We start from the raw sequence: 7,137 nt of genomic DNA, 5'->3' as shown, positions 1-7,137 counted from the left end.
GAATTTACAGACGTTAAAAAGAGGAGATGCATGAATATCTCTGACATGCTGAAAACGTTCTACAATCATTACAGCATTATGCAATGACAGTGGCTCAGACTGTGATGCCATTTAGTCCAGGTATAAAACACACAATCTAAAACAAGTCTTTCCTGCATCTCTGCCAGCCTGAAGGATCTGAAGCACCAGTCTGTCCTGGGAGAGGTCTGGTAAACTTGAATTCCATTCAACATGAAAATTAACAACCAAATTCTCTTTTTGGAATTATTAAAAACTCACTCACTCACTCACTCACTCACTCACTCACTCACTCAATATAAAGCATTAGCCAAGTGACTCTTTTGTTCAAAATGGATTGACAAGACAAATGCCATCGTCATTGAGTACAGTAATTCTCTTTAAATAGACAATGAGACTTTAGGGGCTTAAGTGTCTAAGTGTTTGGTGTACAGTCTAAAATAGAGGGACTTCTTTGATTATCCCTCAGTGAACAGAACATACTAGAAATGCTTCAATTACATTTAAATGGATCTGCAAATTGGTTAGCATGATTGCTCAGGGATTCTTTCGCGACGAGCTGACATTTAGAGTGGTAACCTTTGAGTCCTTTCAATATATAAGAGGTGGAAATAGATCATGAGCACAGCACAATAAAGGCCTGTATCACATCATCACATCAATTGTTGATTGAACTCACAAAAAACTGAACAGAAAGCTAGTATTTCCTATTGTAATGTACTGATTTATTGTGCTGGATTATACACCTGGCCATGAAATTCTGTCCGTTCCATGTATACTTACAGCTGAAAATCCCTAAACCAATAAACAATACATATGATTAACAGCTTCAAAGCTAATGAAGTCCTCTGAAACACCATAACGATGAACTGCCGGTTTATGAGAGAGATTTGCTCAGATACATGCTGTCAGATCAGTGTACATAGAGACTGAATCACATATGCGTCCAAAAGGACAGTGTGATCACGCTCTTAATCTTTGCATTTATCCATAAAGGCTATTCTTAATGAGCCACTGGGGGTGAAAACTGTCTGCATGCAATGCAGTTTATGTTAGATTGTTATATTTTTTATCCTGTTAGTGGTCAGATTGGTCTGTTCATTGGCTCTGATTATTTCAGAAGTAGAATCTCTTCAGGACCCTGTTGGTGTTTCTAGACCGCTCCTGCCGACCCTGCAGGGTCCTCCTGCCGGGTCCTCCTGCAGGCCTGGAGGAGCTCTGCACAGATCTAAGGATTCACAGCTGAACTTGATTTTACTACTATTGCTTGGATGTGTCTCTTGTCTTCATACACCCTGAGGAAGGCGCAAGCCAACACGCGTTGGTGTTTTGAAGTTGACCCACTATAATAAAGGGTTTTTTAACTTTTTTTTTGGCTCCTAGGATCCTGTAGGTTGTAATATGTATGTTAATATTGTGAGCCAGTTATTGTCAAGCAATCGTACTGTCATGAATTTGTTATCAGCACATTTACACAACTGTTGATTCATCAAGTAGTACCCATTGCCTTGACTATTTGCCTGTGAGCATTAGCAATATGGGTTTGGCTAAATACACGATTGTTTACTGCAAGGGTGGGGAGCCCATGCTCCTGATAGGCCACTGTCCTGCATGTTTTAGGTTTCTTCCTGCTCTAGCACACCTGAGTCTAATGATTATTAAACCCCTGACAAGCTTCAGCTGCTTGATATTGAGCAGAGCATTAGATTCAGGTGTGTTAGAGCAGAGAGAAACCTAAAACATGCAGGACAGTGGCTCTCCAGGAGCAGGGTTCCCCACCCCTGGTTTACTGAATTGTTGAAATGGAAACCCCCATATATTCACTTAAACTCAACTTATCTCCAATCATGCAACACTTAACACTTGAACACATCGCACTACAGGACTTGATGCCTTAAGTATCTTAAGTTTTCCTACTTTCTTGTCTTTAATTGATTCTCAGAGCCAAACATGGGAGGCTGTTTCAATCCATAGCATAGTGTGGACTCCAGTTGTGAGCAAGCAGCTGGAGGCTTGCTGGTATACCATCTCTGCCAAAACAACTTTGAGCAAGGCACTGAACCCCTAGGGTGCATGTCTGATCCTTCACTATATTGCGTGTGTGTGGTGTGAGTATTGGAGGAGGGATATGCGATAAGAGATAAGAGATACATTTCAACTGCCTTGTGTAAACTGGCTGATGTTGATTGATGCGAGTAATGCATTTTAAAATGAAAAGTAAAATATATCATAAAACTAATTTACCTCAAGATTGTTGGTTAATTAGTTTTGACCACAGAGCACTGAAACGTTCACATAAAGCACTTCCTATCAGTCAAAGAGTTGATGTTTTTTTCCTGTTGATGAAGTTCTGTAGGGCATGTCTTTGTTTGTCCACTGTCTTCAGTCCCTTGTAGTAACTCTGAACAAGACAGAGATGCAGCTTTCAGTAACATCAGAAGCATGACTTCCTGTGTGCCAGTGGGTTTTTTTACCCTGGAAAGATCCATTAGACACAGGCTTTTAGCAATGACAGCAATCATAGAAGCTTTCATGATGTAGGTATAGGTTAAATCGCTATTATATTACATTAACTGGCAATTAAAAGTAAAATACAAAAGTCAAGAAATTGAGCAAGTATTTCAAACAATAAGTAGAATATTTCATATTTTTAAAGCCACATTCTGTGATTGAAATACAAACATATAACAAGTTCAACTAATGTTTTAGTGTAAGGAAGAAGAAAAAAATCACCTTCAGTTAGATTGTATGCCCTTTCTCCTCTACTATATCTTCAGAATCAGAATCAGAAATACTTTAATAATCCCAGGGGAAATTGTTTTTGTTTCAAACTCCAGCTATACTAACAAAATAGTATATTATATAACAACAACAATATTATACAGATAACATATTTGTAAAAACAGAAATATAAAACAATATATATAAAAATATCCAATTTTCAATGGATATATATATATATAGACCAAAAGTGCTGTAATGACATGCAAAGTACGGTAAAAATGTGCAAAGAACAGATTGTTTATGATTGAGTCTGTATTACAGAGAGGGGATGACAGACTCTCCTAGCGATGTGTTGTATAGTTTAATGACCACAGGCAGGAAAGGTTTCCTGTGGCGCTCTGCGGTGCATCTGGGCGTGAGGAGTCTTCTGCTGAAGGTACCTCTTACATGTTAGTTTATCTCATCATCCATACTATCGCCATAGTACTGACTGACATACAGTGACCTCTGTTCTGGTGTGAGGTGTGACACCCAGCGGACCTTTAATCATTGATTGGCTTCATGAATTATTCAGACAGCCGCCGGTGTTGCCGGAGACAATGTCACACACACATACAGTAGAATGCTCCCAACCTAGGACACCCCTCTCTTCAGGGCCTTTTTATACATTTCTTTGTGTGAAAACAAGTGATGTGATCACATGGTCATTATACATTGTGTATTGAAATGGGAAGTGTGTGTGTGTGTGTGTGTGTGTGTGTGTGTGTGTGTGTGTGTGTGTGTGTGTGTGTGTGTGTGTGTGTTCACTGTTGCTCTGTGAACTCTAGTACAAGTGTATATAAAAGTATGTATTTTTGTGTGTTTGTGCAGCAGTAACCGATATTAGATACAGTGGTCACGTTTCTGTCATCAAGGGCCTCTTTGACTTGTGTCAAGTTTCAGGACTGTAGTAAGACGACTCAGTACGGGGTTGCTTAGCAACAAGCTCTTTAGATAATTAATCTGTATATTTCACAAATATATAACCCATGTGCTCTAAAATCCACTTTCAAAATATACCTTTTTATCCCTAGACTTCAGCTGAATGAGAGAGTTAAGCTTCCACTTCTACAGCATACAGGAGATTGCTTGTGCTCATGAATAATCCAGTTCACACCTCAGACAAATGTGTGGCCCGGTGTCACACCTGTCCAACCCCGTGCTCGTTGCCTAGTGCCCAAGACCTATCTCTGCATTGGTGGATTCATAGATGGGAGACGACTGAGGTAAAAACTGATTGACATCTCAAATGGTCGTATCTTCTCCTGATACTAACAGCAGCTGGTCACACGCTGTTCTCCCAGTACGCTCTGTACAGCTTCTGGTTTTCCAGAGAGCAACAACTACAGCCTTTAATTTGCTTGGTACAGAGGAAAGACAACAAGTGGCAGCTGCAGTAAGCTATTCACGGGGACATGCTAATTTAAAATACAGAATCCTGCTGTGGATTGTACACAGGAGCTATAGTGTCTGTAAAGGAGTCCAAAAACGGATTTGTATAATGTCACAACTTTCTCATTCTGTCTTTATTTACGGAGGACTTCGAAATTGTAGCTTACAAATGCTTTATAGATGATGTATTATCAATTAATAATCCATTACGTTTTGAAAATATCCTCTGGATCCATTTGGTAAAGTTACTGTTGTAAATGTAAGTTAACCATTAATAAGTATTTGTGGGTTTCATAATTCCTAAAAAGCCATCAAGCCAGCAGCTATACATGTTAGAACATTGTTAATAATTGGACGTTGGTCCAGATTCTTCAAAGGTTTTTCCAAAGCTTAAGTGCTTCATTCATGAGCCTACAAAAGACAAGTGTCCTGCTAGGATAATCATCTGCCAAAGGATTTTTTTTACATGGCAACTCAAATGTTACTTTTATTAATGGCACAATATACTGTATATGTATATATAATAAAACCATTAGTTACTTACTTTTGAACCATTTAAGAAAAATGTTGACACTGAAGCCAACCAACAAATATTTTAACCTCTATATCTTTGAGGTGTCTTGGGACTAATTGACCTTGAAAATGCTCAACATCATGTGTATGTAGCAATTTATGGGAATGCTGTTGAAGAATTGTATAAGAACAAAACCCTCACACAACAAGAAAAGCTCAAGGAGGTGAAGAGCCCCTCCGTGTTTTCAAAACACCCAAAGCCATTCAAATCATAGTGAGTTCAGCTGCTGAAGAAACAAATTTGTCAGCGTCCAACCGACATGTCACACGCACATGAAAAGGACCTTCTGTGTTTCGGTGTTTACTTGAGGACCAAGACAATTTCCAAAAATTTACATTCTTGCAAACCTTCTCGCTCAGATTTGCAAGGTTTCCATATAACAAACGTGGACTTTCATAACTTAAAGATAGTCCTTACTGTCAAAATTAGATCATCAGCAACTATGTACTTTTAAGTAAAACACACTTCCAAAGTAAATGCAAAGTGGAAAACAAAGCTTCATAATAAAAATGTACTGGCCCTAGAATACTTATTTATAGTGTTCTGTGAAAGCTGGAAATAATTGAACTTAAATATTTATATTAGGGGTTACACATGCCTACCCACATTAATACACACGTACTGTCCATGAATCAATGATCACCACAAATGCTTTGTGGTTTTCAGGTCTGTAACTGTAATATAATTTGCGGTGATTCAATTATTATTTGTATTATTTATATATTTGTTTATGCAAATCGTCTGTTCCCATAAGCATTTGACTTCCACAGGTGAAAAAACCTGTTGCTGCTCTTGTCTGTGAAAATATTTAAATCATCCGTCTAGCTCCTTTAGAAAGTTTCATGCAGAAAGTTATACAGCCAGTGAGACCAAAGCCGTTTTATGATTTTTCCTTTTTTTTTTTTTAGTTCTAGGCTGACTAGGCTGCAACCGACTGGAGATCCTGGAATTAAAAGGTGTTTTGTGTGTGTAATAAGTGTTTTCTAAGAATTAGTGTCAAACCATAAATTTAAAATGGAAGGTTCTCTGAGGGCCCCTTACAAAAGGCGTGAAATGGTTTAGTTCTCCCATCGCAACTCAGCATGAGAATCTGTTAGCTAATCTACTGACTAGTGACTTCGTAATGTCCTACCTAAAAAAAGTAAAGTCTGGGTCCCAGAAGAGAAAAAAGAGGAAAGAAATAGAAAAGTAGCTAGCTATTAGCAAACTCCTACTACGGCAGCTAGCAAGCTACCTATAGCTGAGACTGACGCAGAAATTGCTTGCTGGCTAGCGGACTTACTAGCGGAATACCGTAAGAGTTAGCTACTATTAGAACACACACAGTGCACTAAATTAATCAGCATCATAGCTACAATGTCATGTGACATCATGCCCATCAATCATCCACAGAGACTGCCTATAGGGCCCAGAAGTTGGTGCTGCACCCCTGCTGAGAGCACCCAGGGGAGTGTTCTGAGTACATGGTTGTGTTTCACAACTAAGAACAATACAATATAATAAAGCTTTTTTGGGTATAAAAAAAAGAAAACAAACTGAATCGGTTTGCTATTTACTGTCCATGCAGCAGCTCCTGACTTTGTACTTCAAAACATCAAAAGTTTGAGCCACATCTCTGGTTTCTGGCTTTGAGCTCATGCTCACAAATATTGATTCAATTTTCCAAGGAAATAATATCATGAAATGTAATCATTTCCCAAACACACACAGTAGATAGAAGGACCATGGTGATCAGTTAATGACTTGCAATTAATCCAAAAAGGCAACAAATCCCCTTAATAAAAGACAGAATTAACAACAACACTAAAGACATTTTTAAACAGAAAATCAAATACAGCACAAGGAAATGTCACAACATCCATCCATGCGGACCCACATTAGTTGATGGAACAGATAAACATTTAATAGCTCAAGAGAGAGTAATAGAAGTCATCTCATCCCCGCAAAAAAACACAGCTTGTGCTGTGGCATAAATCAGATTTTAATTGCATTTAGTGCAGCACCAAGAGGGCGTTGGTCAGACTCATGAACCACTGCTTTCCTTTCACAGCTACGGTCAAATATTTCTGCTGTGCTTCACTCCTAAGAATAAGATGATATCAACAACCTCTTCAGTTCTGTTTTTATTGATCTAGCTGCCAAACCGGAACGAAGTAGAGAGGGACAAAACTCTAATGAAACCAGGTTGTTACTTTACCACAGTGGAATCATTTATCTCTCAAAGGAATAACATCTTAGAAAGCTGCTTTTGTGCCTTCTTTTGGAAAGGCTTTTAGCATTTTATCTGTTACTACACGTTGCACTGTTTTTGTGTCTGATTGATGCCTGGCTGCCTGACGTAGAAATTTCAAAAAATGAATTGCAGAAAACTTACTTCAGCTTCGACATTT

This window comes from Echiichthys vipera (assembly GCF_963691815.1).
Source record: "Echiichthys vipera genome assembly, chromosome: 19".
NCBI classification, from domain to species: domain Eukaryota; kingdom Metazoa; phylum Chordata; class Actinopteri; order Perciformes; family Trachinidae; genus Echiichthys; species Echiichthys vipera.
The sequence above is the reverse complement of the archived record's forward strand: the minus strand, read 5'-3'. Positions refer to the sequence as shown.